This window comes from Pseudophryne corroboree, chromosome 7 (genome assembly GCF_028390025.1).
Source record: "Pseudophryne corroboree isolate aPseCor3 chromosome 7, aPseCor3.hap2, whole genome shotgun sequence".
Classification (NCBI taxonomy): domain Eukaryota; kingdom Metazoa; phylum Chordata; class Amphibia; order Anura; family Myobatrachidae; genus Pseudophryne; species Pseudophryne corroboree.
Window position 1 is genome coordinate 432,649,082 of NC_086450.1, and position 21,330 is coordinate 432,670,411.

The 21,330-nt window shown below is 46.7% G+C and overlaps 1 protein-coding gene and 2 non-coding genes across 4 annotated transcripts in view; all 3 read left to right on the forward strand.

Annotated features, from left to right (window-relative positions):
- The window catches only part of SSTR5 (somatostatin receptor 5), a 55,268-nt gene that overhangs the window by 11,873 nt on the left and 22,065 nt on the right, over nt 1-21,330 (forward strand). The gene's annotated exons all lie outside the window — the stretch shown is intronic.
- On the forward strand, nt 16,392-16,508 carry LOC134946936 (U5 spliceosomal RNA). Its single transcript, XR_010182483.1, has one exon. It is a non-coding gene; the product is annotated as a U5 spliceosomal RNA (small nuclear RNA).
- On the forward strand, nt 18,056-18,170 carry LOC134946873 (U5 spliceosomal RNA). The gene has a single exon (XR_010182450.1). It is a non-coding gene; the product is annotated as a U5 spliceosomal RNA (small nuclear RNA).

Consider the following 21,330-nt stretch of genomic DNA (forward strand, 5'->3'; position numbering starts at 1 on the left):
ATTTTGTACACAATTTGTACCCCTTCTTAGCGGGTACAACAAATAAGACTTTTTTTATTGGATCGCGCATTTCTCTGATGCGCGTATTCATGCAAAGTCTGCAAGATTCATGAAACATACTCGCATTCGCAAACTCGCACCTAATTGTATCGAACCTAGAATGTCGACAGTCTGATTGTTAACATGGGCAATAGGTCGTCAGGGAAAATGTCGTCATGTTCTGAATGCCGCCATGTTCATAATTTCGATGTCAGAATGTTGACGTACATTTTTTTTCATTATATTTTAGCCTAAACCTAACGCTAGCCCTAACTTTAAAAACGGGATGTAGTTATATTGCCGGCAGTCGGGATCCCGGCGGTCAGGATACCGACCCCGAAATCCCGACCACTGACAATGCCGCCAGCCGGAGTCCCGGCTAATAGGGGAATAGAACTTGTGGTGAGCGCAGAGAGCCACCGAGCCCGCAAGGGGTTTCGTTTCGGCATTCTTGGGCCCTTGATCCCGGCATCGGTAGGCTGACCACTGGGAGCCCGGCCACTGGCATTGCATACCCAATGCCTTAATGACAGCCCAAAAATGGTCTGTCAATGTTTTGGTCTTGATAGATAAAATGTCAACATTAGAGAACGTCGACATTTCAAATGTCCACATGATGGCCCTCATTCCGAGTCGTTCGCTCTGTATTTTTCTTCGCATCGCAGCGTTTTTCTGCTTAGTACGCATGCGCAATGTTCGCACTGCGACTGCGCCAAGTAATTTTGCTATGAAGATAGTATTTTTACTCACGGCTTTTTCTTCGCTCCGGCGATCGTAGTGTGATTGACAGGAAATGGGTGTTACTGGGCGGAAACACTGCGTTTTATGGGCGTGTGGATAAAAACGCTACCGTTTCCGGAAAAAACGCGGTAGTGGCTGGAGAAACGGAGGAGTGTCTGGCCGAACGCTGGGTGTGTTTGTGACGTCAAACCAGGAACGACAAGCACTGAACTGATCGCAGATGCCGAGTAAGGTTGAAGCTACTCAGAAACTGCTAAGTAGTTTGTAATCGCAATATTGCGAATACATCGTTCGCAATTTTAAGAAGCTAAGATTCACTCCCAGTAGGCGGCGGCTTAGCGTGTGTAACTCTGCTAAAATCGCCTTGCGAGCGAACAACTCGGAATGAGGGCCAATGTCCAAACCAACAATGTGAATACCCGTATATGTGCACAAAGAGCGATGTGTAGCAGTCGGCACATGTGTAGAAGCGAGTTTATGCATGTCGCGTATCTCAGGCTATTCAGTCGGATGGATCTTGGCCGCATCTCTATTTGCGTGAATTAAACGTTTCTGGGTGGCAGCGTTGTGGGAGCCATCTTATGTTGGTGTTGTGGGCTTGTAGCCAGAGATCCGCGCTGCTCTGTTCAGTGAAGGGGCACCTGTTTCTGATGGACCTCATGCACCCAGCGTACAGCAGGAGCAAGAGCTGACACTAATAGTATCAGCACTTGTGGGTGGTAAAACAGTGGGCGGTGCAGCATCCTGCTTGAAGCCGTACGGATACTCACATTAGGATAAGATAGTAAATATGGCCTCTGCATCTTTCCTCAATTACAGCCACTCAGAGTCAGGCTCCTAGTGAGCGCTTCTCAATCACTATACAACCCATACTACTCCGAACATTGGAGATCCGAATCCACCCAAGCCTCGGCTAGGGTGTTCCCGCCAGACTCGGATCACTTGCCGGTGCCGAATGTCATCTTTTTGCCGTTGGATTCTCGTGGGACTTCGATTCCGTATAAGGCACCTCGGCCAGGACTCTGTGTCATTTCACTCAACGCACACTGCCAAATACTGCGCTATAACTTGCAGTTTAGGCTTGCTGTGTCCATCCAGAGACTGGCTGTGTGTGCAGTATAGTGACCTTGTATATAGGGGCACGTTGCCATTTGATGCGCTGTACTCTGCTGTATTAGCTGTGCTGTGTCCACAAGTTTTTGTGCTCTGTATAGTGACCATATAGAAGGGCACGCTGCCAAATGATGCGCTGTGTCCATCCAAAGACTGGCTGTGCAGTATAGTGACTGCATATAAGGGCACGCTGTGCTATACTCTACTGTTTTGGCTGGCTGTGTCCATCCAGATACTCCAGACTAATTGTGGCTGTACAGTATAGTGACAGTGTATACAGGGGCATGCTGCGCTATACTCTGCTGTTTTGGCAGTGCTGTGTCCAGACTCAGGGGGCACGCTTCTGTATGCTGCACTGTACTCTGCTGTAAATTGTACTGTTTGGTGCGCTTTACCCTATTGCGCTTTGTTCACGAGCATCTATAAGCCCTGTGATTCAAGCAGTTTGAACCGAGCTGCATATTAAAAAAACTAAAAAAGAAAAAATATATATCTATCGTTTGTACTGTTTGGTGTGCTTTACTCTAGTTTGCTGTGTTCACATCTAAAAGCCCTGTGATTCACAGTTTGAACCAAGCTACAGGTTAAAAAAAAACCACAGAAAATAATGTGCTATAAACTGCTGTGTGATTGTGCCGCTGATCTTTTCCCAATGGCTCCTGTACTCTATCCTAGACTCTCTCCAGCTAGACCTCAGTGACCTGGCCATGAGTTTCTGCCTGACACTCTTCCTGATGCTGCTGTATGCCGAGGCTCTGTTCCGCTGACCACCGGATGACTAAACCACCCTCTCTGCACCACTATTCCCGGAAACTGGGGCATATACCTGGAATATGGTACAATCCCAGTAAATCCTGGATGTAGAGCATCCCCACCCTAACCCTAGTACCACAACCTAAACATTAATCCCCAATACCCTAACAATCCTAACCCCTAACCCCAAACCTCTCCGTACTCATAACCCTACACCTAATACTTTAACCCAAACTGCTAAACCAACCCTAATATTTTACCCCTAATACCCTAACCCCTATCCCAAACCCCTAAACTAACTTTAATACCCTAACACTCTGACCCCTAGACTGGATGGGCCATTAGGTTCTTATCTGCCGTCAATTTCTAAGTTTCTATAAGCTATATAGAGGCAGATACTGATGTGAATGTCTGAAATAACTAGTGATGAGCACCGGAAATTTTTCGGGTTTTGTGTTTTGGTTTTGGGTTCGGTTCCGCGGCCGTGTTTTGGGTTCGAACGCGTTTTGGCAAAACCTCACCGAATTTTTTTTGTTGGATTCGGGTGTGTTTTGGATTCGGGTGTTTTTTTCAAAAAAACCTAAAAAACAGCTTAAATCATAGAATTTGGGGGTCATTTTGATCCCAAAGTATTATTAACCTCAATAACCATAATTTCCACTCATTTTCAGTCTATTCTGAACACCTCACAATATTATTTTTAGTCCTAAAATTTGCAACGAGGTCGCTGGATGACTAAGCTCAGCGACCCAAGTGGCCGACACAAACACCTGGCCCATCTAGGAGTGGCACTGCAGTGTCACGCAGGATGGCCCTTCAAAAAACTACTCCCCAAACAGCACATGACGCAAAGAAGAAAAAAAAGAGGCGCAATGAGGTAGCTGTGTGACTAAGATAAGCGACCCTAGTGGCCGACACAAACACCTGGCCCATCTAGGAGTGGCACTGCAGTGTCACGCAGGATGGCCCTTCCAAAAAACACCCCCCAAACAGCACATGACGCAAAGAAAAAAGAGGCGCAATGAGGTAGCTGTGTGACTAAGATAAGCGACCCAAGTGGCCGACACAAACACCTGGCCCATCTAGGAGTGGCACTGCAGTGTCACGCAGGATGGCCCTTCCAAAAAACACCCCCCAAACAGCACATGACGCAAAGAAAAAAAGAGGCGCAATGAGGTAGCTGTGTGACTAAGATAAGCGACCCAAGTGGCCGACACAAACACCTGGCCCATCTAGGAGTGGCACTGCAGTGTCACGCAGGATGGCCCTTCCAAAAAACACCCCCAAACAGCACATGACGCAAAGAAAAAAAGAGGCGCAATGAGGTAGCTGTGTGACTAAGATAAGCGACCCAAGTGGCCGACACAAACACCTGGCCCATCTAGGAGTGGCACTGCAGTGTCACGCAGGATGGCCCTTCCAAAAACTACTCCCCAAACAGCACATGACGCAAAGAAAAATGAAAGAAAAAAGTGGTGCAAGATGGAATTGTCCTTGGGCCCTCCCACCCACCCTTATGTTCTATAAACAGGACATGCACACTTTAACCAACCCATCATTTCAGTGACAGGGTCTGCCACACGACTGTGACTGAAATGACGGGTTGGTTTGGACCCCCACCAAAAAAGAAGCAATTAATCTCTCCTTGCACAAACTGGCTCTACAGAGGCAAGATGTCCACCTCATCATCATCCTCCGATATATCACCATGTACATCCCCCTCCTCACAGATTATCAATTCGTCCCCACTGGAATCCACCATCTCAGCTCCCTGTGTACTTTGTGGAGGCAATTGCTGCTGGTCAATGTCTCCACGGAGGAATTGATTATAATTCATTTTAATGAACATCATCTTCTCCACATTTTCTGGATGTAACCTCGTACGCCGATTGCTGACAAGGTGAGCGGCGGCACTAAACACTCTTTCGGAGTACACACTTGTGGGAGGGCAACTTAGGTAGAATAAAGCCAGTTTGTGCAAGGGCCTCCAAATTGCCTCTTTTTTCTGCCAGTATAAGTACGGACTGTCTGACGTACCTACTTGGATGCGGTCACTCATATAATCCTCCACCATTCTTTCAATGGGGAGAGAATCATATGCAGTGACAGTAGACGACATGTCCGTAATCGTTGTCAGGTCCTTCAGTCCGGACCAGATGTCAGCATCAGCAGTCGCTCCAGACTGCCCTGCATCACCGCCAGCGGGTGGGCTCGGAATTCTGAGCCTTTTCCTCGCACCCCCAGTTGCGGGAGAATGTGAAGGAGGAGATGTTGACAGGTCGCGCTCCGCTTGACTTGACAGTTTTGTCACCAGCAGTTCTTTGAACCCCAGCAGACTTGTGTCTGCCGGAAAGAGAGATCCAAGGTAGGTTTTAAATCTAGGATCGAGCACGGTGGACAAAATGTAGTGCTCTGATTTCAACAGATTGACCACCCGTGAATCCTTGTTAAGCGAATTAAGGGCTCCATCCACAAGTCCCACATGCCTAGCGGAATCGCTCTGTGTTAGCTCCTCCTTCAATGTCTCCAGCTTCTTCTGCAAAAGCCTGATGAGGGGAATGACCTGACTCACGCTGGCAGTGTCTGAACTGACTTCACGTGTGGCAAGTTCACAAGGTTGCAGAACCTTGCACAACGTTGAAATCATTCTCCACTGCGCTTGAGACAGGTGCATTCCACCTCCTATATCGTGCTCAGTTGTATAGGCTTGAATGGCCTTTTGCTGCTCCTCCAACCTCTAAAGCATATAGAGGGTTGAATTCCACCTCGTTACCACTTCTTGCTTCAGATGATGGCAGGGCAGGTTCAGGCGTTTTTGGTGGTGCTCCAGTCTTCTGTACGTGGTGCCTGTACGCCGAAAGTGTCCCGCAATTCTTCTGGCCACCGACAGCATCTCTTGCACGCCCCTCTCGTTTTTTAAATAATTCTGCACCACCAAATTCAAGGTATGTGCAAAACATGGGACGTGCTGGAATTTGCCCATATTTAATGCACACACAATATTGCTGGCGTTGTCCGATGCCACAAATCCCCAGGAGAGTCCAATTGGGGTAAGCCATTCTGCGATGATCTTCCTCAGTTGCCGTAAGAGGTTTTTAGCTGTGTGCGTATTCTGGAAAGCGGTGATACAAAGCGTAGCCTGCCTAGGAAAGAGTTGGCGTTTGCGAGATGCTGCTACTGGTGCCGCCGCTGCTGTTCTTGCGGCGGGAGTCCATACATCTACCCAGTGGGCTGTCACAGTCATATAGTCCTGAGCCTGCCCTGCTCCACTTGTCCACATGTCCGTGGTTAAGTGGACATTGGGTACAACTGCATTTTTTAGGACACTGGTGAGTCTTTTTCTGAGGTCTGTGTACATTTTCGGTATCGCCTGCCTAGAGAAATGGAACCTAGATGGTATTTGGTACCGGGGACACAGTTCCTCCAACAAGTCTCTAGTTGGCTCTGCAGTAATGATGGATACCGGAACCACGTTTCTCACCGCCCAGGATGCCAAGGCCTCAGTTATCCGCTTTGCAGCAGGATGACTGCTGTGATATTTCATCTTCCTCGCAAAGGACTGTTGGACAGTCAATTGCTTGGTGGAAGTAGTAAAAGTGGTCTTACGAGTACGACTTCCCCTCTGGGATGACCATCGACTCCCAGCAGCAACAACAGCAGCACCAGCAGCAGTAGGCGTTACACGCAAGGATGCATCGGAGGAATCCCAGGCAGGAGAGGACTCGTCAGAATTGCCAGTGACATGGCCTGCAGGACTATTGGCATTCCTGGGGAAGGAGGAAATTGACACTGAGGGAGTTGGTGGGGTGGTTTGCGTGAGCTTGGTTACAAGAGGAAGGGATTTACTGGTCAGTGGACTGCTTCCGCTGTCGCCCAAAGTTTTTGAACTTGTCACTGACTTATGATGAATGCGCTGCAGGTGACGTATAAGGGAGGATGTTCCGAGGTGGTTAACGTCCTTACCCCTACTTATTACAGCTTGACAAAGGCAACACACGGCTTGACAAATGTTGTCCGCATTTCTGTTGAAATACTTCCACACCGAAGAGCTGATTTTTTTGGTATTTTCACCAGGCATGTCAATGGCCCTATTCCTCCCACGGACAACAGGTGTCTCCCCGAGTGCCTGACTTAAACAAACCACCTCACCATCAGAATCCTCCTGGTCAATTTCCTCCCCAGCGCCAGCAACACCCATATCCTCCTCATCCTGGTGTACTTCAACACTGACATCTTCAATCTGACTATCAGGAACTGGACTGCGGGTGCTCCTTCCAGCACTTGCAGGGGGCGTGCAAATGGTGGAAGGCGCATGCTCTTCACGTCCAGTGTTGGGAAGGTCAGGCATCGCAAACGACACAATTGGACTCTCCTTGTGGATTTGTGATTTCGAAAAACGCACAGTTCTTTGCTGTGCTTTTGCCAGCTTGAGTCTTTTCATTTTTCTAGCGAGAGGCTGAGTGCTTCCATCCTCATGTGAAGCTGAACCACTAGCCATGAACATAGGCCAGGGCCTCAGCCGTTCTTTGCCACTCCGTGTGGTAAATGGCATATTGGCAAGTTTACGCTTCTCCTCCGACAATTTTATTTTAGATTTTTGAGTCCTTTTTTTACTGATATTTGGTGTTTTGGATTTTACATGCTCTGTACTATGACATTGGGCATCGGCCTTGGCAGACGACTTTGATGGCATTTCATCGTCTCGGCCATGACTAGTGGCAGCAGCTTCAGCACGAGGTGGAAGTCGATCTTGATCTTTCCCTATTTTTGGAACCTCAACATTTTTGTTCTCCATATTTTAATAGGCACAACTAAAAGGCACCTCAGGTAAACAATGGAGATGGATGGATACTAGTATACTTATGGATGGACGAGCGACTGCCGACACAGAGGTAGCTACAGCCGTGGACTACCGTACTGCGTCTGCTGCTAATATAGACTGGATGATAATGATATAAAAAATATATATATATCACTACTGCAGCCGGACAGGTATATATTATATAATGACGGACCTGCTGGACACTGTCAGCACTGCAGACTCCTAAAGTAAGCTACTAGTATCAAGAAGATAGAAAAAAAAAACACCACAGGTAGGTGGTATACAATTATGGATGGACGAGCGACTGCCGACACAGAGGTAGCTACAGCCGTGGACTACCGTACTGCGTCTGCTGCTAATATAGACTGGATGATAATGATATAAAAAATATATATATATCACTACTGCAGCCGGACAGGTATATATTATATAATGACGGACCTGCTGGACACTGTCAGCACTGCAGACTCCTAAAGTAAGCTACTAGTATCAAGAAGATAGAAAAAAAAAACACAACAGGTAGGTGGTATACAATTATGGATGGACGAGCGACTGCCGACACAGAGGTAGCTACAGCCGTGGACTACCGTACTGCGTCTGCTGCTAATATAGACTGGATGATAATGATATAAAAAATATATATATATATCACTACTGCAGCCGGACAGGTATATATTATATAATGACGGACCTGCTGGACACTGTCAGCACTGCAGACTCCTAAAGTAAGCTACTAGTATCAAGAAGATAGAAAAAAAAAAAAACACAACAGGTAGGTGGTATACAATTATGGATGGACGAGCGACTGCCGACACAGAGGTAGCTACAGCCGTGGACTACCGTACTGCGTCTGCTGCTAATATAGACTGGATGATAATGATATAAAAAATATATATATATCACTACTGCAGCCGGACAGGTATATATTATATAATGACGGACCTGCTGGACACTGTCAGCACTGCAGACTCCTAAAGTAAGCTACTAGTATCAAGAAGATAGAAAAAAAAAACACAACAGGTAGGTGGTATACAATTATGGATGGACGAGCGACTGCCGACACAGAGGTAGCTACAGCCGTGGACTACCGTACTGCGTCTGCTGCTAATATAGACTGGATGATAATGATATAAAAAATATATATATATCACTACTGCAGCCGGACAGGTATATATTATATAATGACGGACCTGCTGGACACTGTCAGCACTGCAGACTCCTAAAGTAAGCTACTAGTATCAAGAAGATAGAAAAAAAAAACACAACAGGTAGGTGGTATACAATTATGGATGGACGAGCGACTGCCGACACAGAGGTAGCTACAGCCGTGGACTACCGTACTGCGTCTGCTGCTAGTATAGACTGGATGATAATGATATAAAAAAATATATATATATCACTACTGCAGGACAGGTATATATTATATAATGACGGACCTGCTGGACACTGTCAGCAGAATGCGTTTATAGAATAAAAACACCACACGACGAGTGTTTAACTTTTTCAGGCAGACAATCACAATATACTGGTGGTCACTGGTCACTGGTCAGTCACACTGGCAGTGGCACTCTGGCAGCAAAAGTGTGCACTGTTAAATATGTGTACTCCTGCTATAACTGCTCCCCAGTCTCCCCCACAATTAAGCTGTGTGAGCAGTGAGCACTCAGCACAGTCAGATATACATAGATGATGCAGCACACTGAGGCTGAGCACAGATATGGTATACTGTGTCACTGTGTATCGTTTTTTTTCAGGCAGAGAATGGATTATATTAAATAATAATAAAACTGCACTGGTGGTCACTGGTCAGTCACTAGTAAACTCTGCACTCTCTGAGTACTCCTAAGCTCCAGTAAATCAAGTGTCTCACTCTCACTATCTATTTCTATTCTAAACGGAGAGGACGCCAGCCACGTCCTCTCCCTATCAATCTCAATGCACGTGTGAAAATGGCGGCGACGCGCGGCTCCTTATATAGAATCCGAGTCTCGCGATAGAATACGAGCCTCGCGAGAATCCGACAGCGGGATGATGACGTTCGGGCGCGCTCGGGTTAGCCGAGCAAGGCGGGAAGATCCGAGTCTGCCTCGGACCCGTGTAAAAAGCGTGAAGTTCGGGGGGCTTCGGTTTCCGAGAAACCGAACCCGCTCATCACTAGAAATAACCCCTGAAAAGTGCTAGGGTATATGTTTGCGTCATATAACTGTTAATAAAATAAGAAAGCAGTAACTTATCTCTTAACTAGAGATGAGCGCCTGAAATTTTTCGGGTTTTGTGTTTTGGTTTTGGGTTCGGTTCCGCGGCCGTGTTTTGGGTTCGAACGCGTTTTGGCAAAACCTCACCGAATTTTTTTTGTCGGATTCGGGTGTGTTTTGGATTCGGGTGTTTTTTTCAAAAAACACTAAAAAACAGCTTAAATCATAGAATTTGGGGGTCATTTTGATCCCAAAGTATTATTAACCTCAAAAACCATAATTTACACTCATTTTCAGTCTATTCTGAATACCTCACACCTCACAATATTATTTTTAGTCCTAAAATTTGCACCGAGGTCGCTGTGTGAGTAAGATAAGCGACCCTAGTGGCCGACACAAACACCGGGCCCATCTAGGAGTGGCACTGCAGTGTCACGCAGGATGTCCCTTCCAAAAAACCCTCCCCAAACAGCACATGACGCAAAGAAAAAAAGAGGCGCAATGAGGTAGCTGTGTGAGTAAGATTAGCGACCCTAGTGGCCGACACAAACACCGGGCCCATCTAGGAGTGGCACTGCAGTGTCACGCAGGATGGCCCTTCCAAAAAACCCTCCCCAAACAGCACATGACGCAAAGAAAAAAAGAGGCGCAATGAGGTAGCTGTGTGAGTAAGATTAGCGACCCTAGTGGCCGACACAAACACCGGGCCCATCTAGGAGTGGCACTGCAGTGTCACGCAGGATGTCCCTTCCAAAAAACCCTCCCCAAACAGCACATGACGCAAAGAAAAAAAGAGGCGCAATGAGGTAGCTGTGTGAGTAAGATTAGCGACCCTAGTGGCCGACACAAACACCGGGCCCATCTAGGAGTGGCACTGCAGTGTCACGCAGGATGTCCCTTCCAAAAAACCCTCCCCAAACAGCACATGACGCAAAGAAAAAAAGAGGCGCAATGAGGTAGCTGACTGTGTGAGTAAGATTAGCGACCCTAGTGGCCGACACAAACACCGGGCCCATCTAGGAGTGGCACTGCAGTGTCACGCAGGATGTCCCTTCCAAAAAACCCTCCCCAATCAGCACATGATGCAAAGAAAAAGAAAAGAAAAAAGAGGTGCAAGATGGAATTGTCCTTGGGCCCTCCCACCCACCCTTATGTTGTATAAACAAAACAGGACATGCACACTTTAACCAACCCATCATTTCAGTGACAGGGTCTGCCACACGACTGTGACTGATATGACGGGTTGGTTTGGACCCCCCCCAAAAAAGAAGCAATTAATCTCTCCTTGCACAAACTGGCTCTACAGAGGCAAGATGTCCACCTCATCTTCACCCTCCGATATATCACCGTGTACATCCCCCTCCTCACAGATTATCAATTCGTCCCCACTGGAATCCACCATCTCAGCTCCCTGTGTACTTTGTGGAGGCAATTGCTGCTGGTCAATGTCTCCGCGGAGGAATTGATTATAATTCATTTTAATGAACATCATCTTCTCCACATTTTCTGGATGTAACCTCGTACGCCGATTGCTGACAAGGTGAGCGGCGGCACTAAACACTCTTTCGGAGTACACACTTGTGGGAGGGCAACTTAGGTAGAATAAAGCCAGTTTGTGCAAGGGCCTCCAAATTGCCTCTTTTTCCTGCCAGTATAAGTACGGACTGTGTGACGTGCCTACTTGGATGCGGTCACTCATATAATCCTCCACCATTCTATCAATGTTGAGAGAATCATATGCAGTGACAGTAGACGACATGTCCGTAATCGTTGTCAGGTCCTTCAGTCCGGACCAGATGTCAGCATCAGCAGTCGCTCCAGACTGCCCTGCATCACCGCCAGCGGGTGGGCTTGGAATTCTGAGCCTTTTCCTCGCACCCCCAGTTGCGGGAGAATGTGAAGGAGGAGATGTTGACAGGTCGCGTTCCGCTTGACTTGACAATTTTGTCACCAGCAGGTCTTTCAACCCCAGCAGACTTGTGTCTGCCGGAAAGAGAGATCCAAGGTAGGCTTTAAATCTAGGATCGAGCACGGTGGCCAAAATGTAGTGCTCTGATTTCAACAGATTGACCACCCGTGAATCCTTGTTAAGCGAATTAAGGGCTGCATCCACAAGTCCCACATGCCTAGCGGAATCGCTCCCTTTTAGCTCCTTCTTCAATGCCTCCAGCTTCTTCTGCAAAAGCCTGATGAGGGGAATGACCTGACTCAGGCTGGCAGTGTCTGAACTGACTTCACGTGTGGCAAGTTCAAAGGGCATCAGAACCTTGCACAACGTTGAAATCATTCTCCACTGCACTTGAGACAGGTGCATTCCACCTCCTATATCGTGCTCAATTGTATAGGCTTGAATGGCCTTTTGCTGCTCCTCCAACCTCTGAAGCATATAGAGGGTTGAATTCCACCTCGTTACCACTTCTTGCTTCAGATGATGGCAGGGCAGGTTCAGTAGTTTTTGGTGGTGCTCCAGTCTTCTGTACGTGGTGCCTGTACGCCGAAAGTGTCCCGCAATTCTTCTGGCCACCGACAGCATCTCTTGCACGCCCCTGTCGTTTTTTTAAAAATTCTGCACCACCAAATTCAAGGTATGTGCAAAACATGGGACGTGCTGGAATTTGCCCATATTTAATGCACACACAATATTGCTGGCGTTGTCCGATGCCACAAATCCACAGGAGAGTCCAATTGGGGTAAGCCATTCCGCGATGATCTTCCTCAGTTGCCGTAAGAGGTTTTCAGCTGTGTGCGTATTCTGGAAAGCGGTGATACAAAGCGTAGCCTGCCTAGGAAAGAGTTGGCGTTTGCGAGATGCTGCTACTGGTGCCGCCGCTGCTGTTCTTGCGGCGGGAGTCCATACATCTACCCAGTGGGCTGTCACAGTCATATAGTCCTGACCCTGCCCTGCTCCACTTGTCCACATGTCCGTGGTTAAGTGGACATTGGGTACAACTGCATTTTTTAGGACACTGGTGAGTCTTTTTCTGACGTCCGTGTACATTCTCGGTATCGCCTGCCTAGAGAAGTGGAACCTAGATGGTATTTGGTAACGGGGGCACACTGCCTCAATAAATTGTCTAGTTCCCTGTGAACTAACGGCGGATACCGGACGCACGTCTAACACCAACATAGTTGTCAAGGCCTCAGTTATCCGCTTTGCAGTAGGATGACTGCTGTGATATTTCATCTTCCTCGCAAAGGACTGTTGAACAGTCAATTGCTTACTGGAAGTAGTACAAGTGGGCTTACGACTTCCCCTCTGGGATGACCATCGACTCCCAGCGGCAACAACAGCAGCGCCAGCAGCAGTAGGCGTTACATGCAAGGATGCATCGGAGGAATCCCAGGCAGGAGAGGACTCGTCAGAATTGCCAGTGACATGGCCTGCAGGACTATTGGCATTCCTGGGGAAGGAGGAAATTGACACTGAGGGAGTTGGTGGGGTGGTTTGCGTGAGCTTGGTTACAAGAGGAAGGGATTTACTGGTCAGTGGACTGCTTCCGCTGTCACCCAAAGTTTTTGAACTTGTCACTGACTTATTATGAATGCGCTGCAGGTGACGTATAAGGGAGGATGTTCCGAGGTGGTTAACGTCCTTACACCTACTTATTACAGCTTGACAAAGGGAACACACGGCTTGACACCTGTTGTCCGCATTTCTGGTGAAATACCTCCACACCGAAGAGCTGATTTTTTTGGTATTTTCACCTGGCATGTCAACGGCCATATTCCTCCCACGGACAACAGGTGTCTCCCCGGGTGCCTGACTTAAACAAACCACCTCACCATCAGAATCCTCCTGGTCAATTTCCTCCCCAGCGCCAGCAACACCCATATCCTCCTCATCCTGGTGTACTTCAACACTGACATCTTCAATCTGACTATCAGGAACTGGACTGCGGGTGCTCCTTCCAGCACTTGCAGGGGGCGTGCAAATGGTGGAAGGCGCATGCTCTTCACGTCCAGTGTTGGGAAGGTCAGGCATCGCAACCGACACAATTGGACTCTCCTTGTGGATTTGGGATTTCGAAGAATGCACAGTTCTTTGCTGTGCTGCTTTTGCCAGCTTGAGTCTTTTCATTTTTCTAGCGAGAGGCTGAGTGCTTCCATCCTCATGTGAAGCTGAACCACTAGCCATGAACATAGGCCAGGGCCTCAGCCGTTCCTTGCCACTCCGTGTGGTAAATGGCATATTGGCAAGTTTACGCTTCTCCTCCGACAATTTTATTTTAGGTTTTGGAGTCCTTTTTTTTCTGATATTTGGTGTTTTGGATTTGACATGCTCTGTACTATGACATTGGGCATCGGCCTTGGCAGACGACGTTGCTGGCATTTCATCGTCTCGGCCATGACTAGTGGCAGCAGCTTCAGCACGAGGTGGAAGTGGATCTTGATCTTTCCCTAATTTTGGAACCTCAACATTTTTGTTCTCCATATTTTAATAGGCACAACTAAAAGGCACCTCAGGTAAACAATGGAGATGGATACTAGTATACAATTATGGACTGCCTGCCGACTGCAGACACAGAGGTAGCCACAGCCGTGAACTACCGTACTGTACTGTGTCTGCAGCTAATATAGACTGGTTGATAAAGAGAAGATGTTTATGTAACTATGTATGTATAAAGAAGACTGAAAAAAATCCACGGTTAGGTGGTATACAATTATGGACGGACTGCCTGCCGAGTGCAGACACAGAGGTAGCCACAGCCGTGAACTACCGTACTGTACTGTGTCTGCAGCTAATATAGACTGGTTGATAAAGAGAAGATGTCTATGTAACTATGTTTCTTTATCATCCACTAGGGGTCACTGGAGTACTCTTGGGATATGGACGGGCGTAGCCGAACAAGGGCACTGAATATTTAAATTTAGGACCCTCCCCCCCCTCCATATCCCCGAGTACCTCAGTGTACGACCTCAGTGTTTTTTCGGTGCTCACAGCACGAACAAGGCTTGTGGTATATCCACACTTGGATTTTTATTTTTAAATTTTTATTTTTAATTTTTATTTTTACACTTAGCACATCCCTTCCCAGTTTCTGGAAAAACATGGGTCCGGGATAGTGCCGCTGCACGGGCAGCGAATGGCGTGTCGGTCCTCACAAAGAGCACCCTCACAGCCACAGGCGCTACAAGACAGCGCATGGCGTGTCGGTCCTCACAAAGAGCACCCTCACAGCCACAGGCAGACTGTCTCCTACTGCAACTGGACGGAGATTACAAGCCCCGTCACAGCCAGGAGGAGAGCTGAAAACTGGACGGTGCTTACAGTAAGAAGCCCCGTCACAGCCAGGATGGAAGCCCCGTCACAATCTGGACGGAGCTTACAGAAGTGCGACACTAAGGTATGGTGGGGGGGGGTCAGGGCGGTCAGCTCACGCTGCCGCCCTGCTGTGTGGGAAAGCATTTATTTTTACCGCTGCTTTGCCCGCCGCTTACAGAGACCCCGCTGAACGAGAGAGCGGCCGCACGTCACTCACAGACGCCGGCCGCTCGCCCAGCCAATGTACCAGTACTCTGCACTGTAACGAGCGGCCGCACGTCACTCAGACGCCGGCCGCTCTTCCAGCAGGGGTGATAACCGAGCGGCCGCACGTCACTCAGACGCCGGCCGCTCTCCCAGCAGGGGGGTGATAACCGAGCGGCCGCACGTCACTCAGACGCCGGCCGCTCTCCCAGCACGGTAACCGAGCGGCCGCACGTCACTCAGACGCCGGCCGCTCTCCCAGCACGGTAACCGAGCGGCCGCACGTCACTCAGACGCCGGCCGCTCTCCCAGCCACTGTGCGCGAGCGCCGCTCAAGCAGCCACTCTGCGTACCCGGGTCTAAAGCTCCGAGCGGCCGTACGTCACTAAAGACGCCGGCCGCTCTTCCAGCGCTGCACCCGGCCACTGCTGTATGAGGCGCCGCCCGTTCCTAGGGCTCCCCGGCGCAATATAGCAGCGCTCCCCGGGTTTCCCCAAGCTCCCTGCACTCGCTTCCGGCGCTGCACAGGGAGAAGCTACATCAAGCAGCGCGGCTGCGGGGGGGGTGACGGTGAGTAAAGCCCATAGCAGCAGCAAAGGCTGCATGGGTTAATACACTGCTCAGTTCTAAATAAGACACTGCTCAGTTCTAAATAAGACAGTTTTTAAACAAGTTATTTACCCATAGCAGCAGCAAAGGCTGCTTGGGAATAAGATATGTTGGATAATTCACTGCAGGCAGTGTTGAGAAAAGCCATAGCAGCAGAAGGCTGCATGGGGTAAGACTGCTTAGTGTTTAAACAGTTAATGAAAATAACTGGAAGGCTAACTAAAGTATAAGGCTGCATAATGTATTGTAAACTGCACGGAGTTTACTGTATAATAGACCTGTAACTGTAGAATAGGCTATTGAGCCTATATTTAATGTATAATAGGCTATTAAGCCTATATATTAACGCTGCAGCAGGTAACCTGTCCTGTGATTTTCAGTGGAAGCATGGCATGAGGTCATTTTAATCATTGCTGTTCTTCCAGGTTATAATTCCAGACCCATACACCTATACTCCACAAGGAGGCGCAGGGGTGTTAGTAGGAATTTTTGGTTCAGGTTTTCACATAAGTTAGCCATGTAATCTGTATTTCTAATTAATTCTAGAACATTCCTGCCCTACATCTCTCAGCCACCAGAGGCGCAGGGAAGTTAGTAGGAATTTGGTTCGGGTTTCATATGCCCATGTGAACTGCTTTTCACATAAAAGAAAATGTTTTGATTTCTCTTCATATCTAATAAATCTTTCGTTTGTTGCTAAAGATTTCCGTAGAGAGAAACAAGCTTGATAACATATATATATATATGACACATAATAACTTCATTAAGTCGTGCAAGTGTCTGTCTATTGCCTATTATTTTATGGTGTCTGTCTACATAGCGAGTAAGGCTATAGTGCAGACTAGAAATAATTTTAAAAATCCTATGTTAACATTGGCAATTCAAATTAAAAGAGCGGTAACATCGGAGTCTCGGAATGACTCCGCCAGCCCTAACAAAAGACAGTCTTCCAAAGGGCCAATTTTCCTTTGGGTACCAGAGTGTTTATTTAACTCGATTCTATGTCAAATTATAACTACGAGTGAAAAGGGTACATTAGACCAGCACTCAGATAGTGCGGGGGGGTTGTTAACAACCATACATAATCGTTTCCAAAAGGACGCGACCCGCCATTGCTAGATGATTTTCTGTCAAAAACCCAGGATACATTTGGGTCACTAGAATCTATGTATCAAACAATGACGATCACTGGTAAAAGAAGCCGCAGAGTATATCTGTAAAGCTTCTGCTAACGCCGGTTATTTTCATTGTCGCTAGTTAAGCGCGACAAGGCCAGAGCCTGGTTGCTCATAAATTTGAGTATATTTGTAACGGCGTTTTATCCCTTTATAAGGAACAGTCACGCCTTGTAACGACAGGACGTTACAGTCAGCAAGCCAGTGGTTTGATGACTTCTTTTACAATTGTGGAAGCGCGTCTTTACATGTTACATTTGCGAGGTTTCAGGACTTCAACTCATACAGGTCTCAGCTATTTACAGCTTAAAGGACAAAACTGCCTCTGTCAAACGGTTGGCAGGTTGTCATTTAGTCTTTGCTGGTTTATAAACCAGGCAGTAGTACGCCAACAGAGTCAGAGTTACTTATTCCCCTCTGTTTGAGCAAAACCAAACAGCTCCGTTGCAATATCAATCAGCAAGTCATTTACTACAGTTAGAAAATGGATTTTCTGCGGTTAGTATTGGCTTATTGGAGCCACACAATTGCAGAATTGCATTTGAATGCGTATTTACCCAGTCCGGTTTGTTCTTCACAGGTTCTAGCGGTTGCAGATCGCCACAACCATTAACCATTTCATGTCTACCGTTGTTTATCGCTTTGGGTATTTACCAAAGGGAGGTTGGGATGATAACTCATCTCACATAAGAACTCTGTCTCAACAAAGTTCCTTTAACTTGCGCTACTAAGGTATACTGCGGTAGCAGATCAAGTTCGAAAACAATCACATCTAATTCCGTCTAAACGATGTCAATGCTTAGGTAAGATGATAAATACGGCAAGACTTTTACCTACTACACCAGCAATAACAAATGTACGTCTAGTAATTAGTGCAAAACACGCACACTAGCGGTACATTGGTGTATTCACCTATTAAGAATAAAGATGTGTTTTCAATTTAGTTCGCCACCCTTCACTCGCGTTTCCCACAGAGGGAAAAGGGTGCATATACTCTGGACGACAGTCGCAGAGGGTCAGGATTTGTAGTTAAAATCAGCAACAAAGGTTCTAAAACACGACAGATTGCTGTCGATAAAGGTCCTAGAACTCTGTGCATTTTACAATGCAATACATGATTCGCTTCAGTCTGACCAGGTATATACTCTGGTTTCTCTTAAGAACGAATAAATCTTTCGCCTTTTACTAAATATTTCTGTAGAGAGGAATAACCGTGAGTTTCATGTAATTTTTTGATGCCTGCCTCACGCTGGGCTTAAGCAGTCAAACAAGGCAACGGCAGTTGCATACACAACAACCAGTAAGAACCAAGAAGCCGCATGGTAATGCAGCATGTGACTCAAATCCTCAATGGCTTAGAACACCATTATGTGAAAATGTCAAGAGATCATTACGTGAGTGGACATCTGTTAGACAGAGGATCTCACCCGTCAGGATTTGGATCCTGAAAACTGGACATTAAATCCAGAGGTGTTTCATATGGGAGTCCACAGAAGGGGGTTACCCTCAAGTATACATGATGGCATCTCGCCACAATTACAAAAGCTCAGTATGTGTACAAAACAGATCACAAGGGCAGTGGCGGTGGAGTCTCTCACATTCATGTGGTCATTCAGCATCGTGTATCTGGCTCCACCAGTTTCAGCTGCTCTCTCCGTTGTCAAAACGGCTCATAAGACAGTTTGTCACAGTCATACTGGTGGTAGCTCATGGGTTTCGGAGAAGTTGCTTCTCGAATGTTCAAGGAATACTTGCACACGATCTTGACCCGCTCATAATACGTCCAACCTGTTACATCAGGGAACGTTAGTTTACCCATAGTTACCTATGTACCTATTATCTATGTACCGCAGCTGCGGTTGACGGGAGGAGGGTGCAGACCGCCCTCTTAAGAAATTGAGCATTACAGTATGTAAACCTCGGAAGTTTCCAACATCATCCTTCAAGTAACCCGTATTCTGTTAAACAGGGTGGGATGGAAAACTGCGTTGATCTGCACGAAGAGTGCAGGTATCTGTGTGGTAAACTTAATTTCAAAGACGTTTGCCTCTATTGGCGTCTGTACACATCTTTATACAAGGTGTCATCAAAGTTCACACTCTATTTATCCCACCTACAGCGCCAGGCGACTTGAAGTTGGGTTCAGATTTCTTACAGTTTTCATATTTTGAACCCTTTCAACAAATGGGAATTAAGTTTCTCACTTTGGAAAACAATTTTCTTATAGCCTTGGCTTCAGCAAGGGTTTTGTTTTCATATTTGGGTGCCTTGTATTCCAAGCCACCGTATTTGAGTTTTCTCATGACAAAGCAGATCTTCGGACGAATCACGCTTTCGTATTCTTCACATCAATATACCAATAGGGGTTCCTGTGTGGACAGCACATTCTAGAATTCTGAATGTGGTACACGCATTACGCGTTTATATATGTCCCGAACGTCAACAGTACGTGATATGCATACGTTGTTTGTTCTCTATGATACTGCCAACTGGGGTTAGCCAGTTTCTTAGCAGACATTATCCAGTTGGGTAATAATAATGACTACAAGTCAGGTTTACTTTAAGGCTAAGTTACAATCGCCTACGTCAGTAATAGCTCATCCCACAGGTTCTGTGGGAATGTCAGACCCAGTGGGTCGTGGAGTGTCTAAAACGCGGCTATATAGCCTTCATGTGCACCATGTTGGTGCACGTTTACACGTTATAAATGGTGGCGCCATCAGCATCTAGCTTTCGGCTGCCTACTGTTACAAGTATCAAACAGCTCTCCCGCCCACGAGGGAAGCTTTGGTACGTCCCAAGAGTACTCCAGTGACCCCTAGTGGATGATAAAGAAAATAGGATTTTGGTACTTACCAGGTAAATCCTTTTCTTTGAATCCATAGGGGGCACTGGACGCCCACCCAGAGCAGTTTTACCTGGGTTGTTTTAAGCTCAAGGGAGCTTAGGGTAACAAGTTTTACTTCATTGATATTAAGCTCAGAGGAGCTTATGGTAACACATTTTCACCGATTGGTTCAAATTTATAAAGTTCTATCGGTTATGGTGTCAACTGTTTAGTTGACAGTAAGGTTATGGGTCAACATTGTTGTTGTCCGTTATGTTATAGGTATTCTCCATTGTCAACCTCTCTATATCGTTCCTGTTCGCTCAGTAAAAAACACTGAGGTCGTACACTGAGGTACTCGGGGATATGGAGGGGGGGGAGGGTCCTAAATTTAAATATTCAGTGCCCTTGTTCGGCTACGCCCGTCCATATCCCAAGAGTACTCCAGTGCCCCCTATGGATTCAAAGAAAAGGATTTACCTGGTAAGTACCAAAATCCTATTATGTATAAAGAAGAATGAAAAAAACCACGGTTAGGTGGTATACAATTATGGACGGACTGCCTGCCGAGTGCAGACACAGAGGTAGCCACAGCCGTGAACTACCGTACTGTACTGTGTCTGCAGCTAATATAGACTGGTTGATAAAGAGAAGATGTCTATGTAACTATGTATGTATAAAGAAGAATGAAAAAAATCCACGGTTAGGTGGTATTACAATTATGGACGGACTGCCTGCCGAGTGCAGAGACACAGAGGTAGCCACAGCCGTGAACTACCGTACTGTGTCTGCTGCGACTGGATGATAAATGATATAAAAAATATATATATATATCACTACTGCAGCCGGACAGGTATATATTATATATTATATAATGACGGACCTGCTGGACACTGTCTGTCAGCAGAATGAGTTTTATTTTTATAGAATAAAAAAAAAAAAAACACACAAGTGAAGTCACACGACGAGTGTTTAACTTTTTCAGGCAATCACAATATAAGTATACTACTAACTATACTGGTGGTCAGTGTGGTCAGGTCACTGGTCAGTCACACTGGCAGTGGCACTCCTGCAGCAAAAGTGTGCACTGTTTAATTTTAATATAATATGTACTCCTGGCTCCTGCTATAACCTATAACTGGCACTGCAGTAGTGCTCCCCAGTCTCCCCCACAATTATAAGCTGTGTGAGCTGAGCAGTCAGACAGATATATAATATATATAGATGATGCAGCACACTGGCCTGAGCCTGAGCAGTGCACACAGATATGGTATGTGACTGACTGAGTCACTGTGTGTATCGCTTTTTTCAGGCAGAGAACGGATATATTAAATAAACTGCACTGTGTGTCTGGTGGTCACTCACTATATAATATATTATGTACTCCTGGCTCCTGCTATAACCTATAACTGGCACTGCAGTAGTGCTCCCCAGTCTCCCCCACAATTATAAGCTGTGTGAGCTGAGCAGTCAGACAGATATATATAATATTATATATAGATAATAGATGATGCAGCACACTGGCCTGAGCCTGAGCAGTGCACACAGATATGGTATGTGACTGACTGAGTCACTGTGTGTATCGCTTT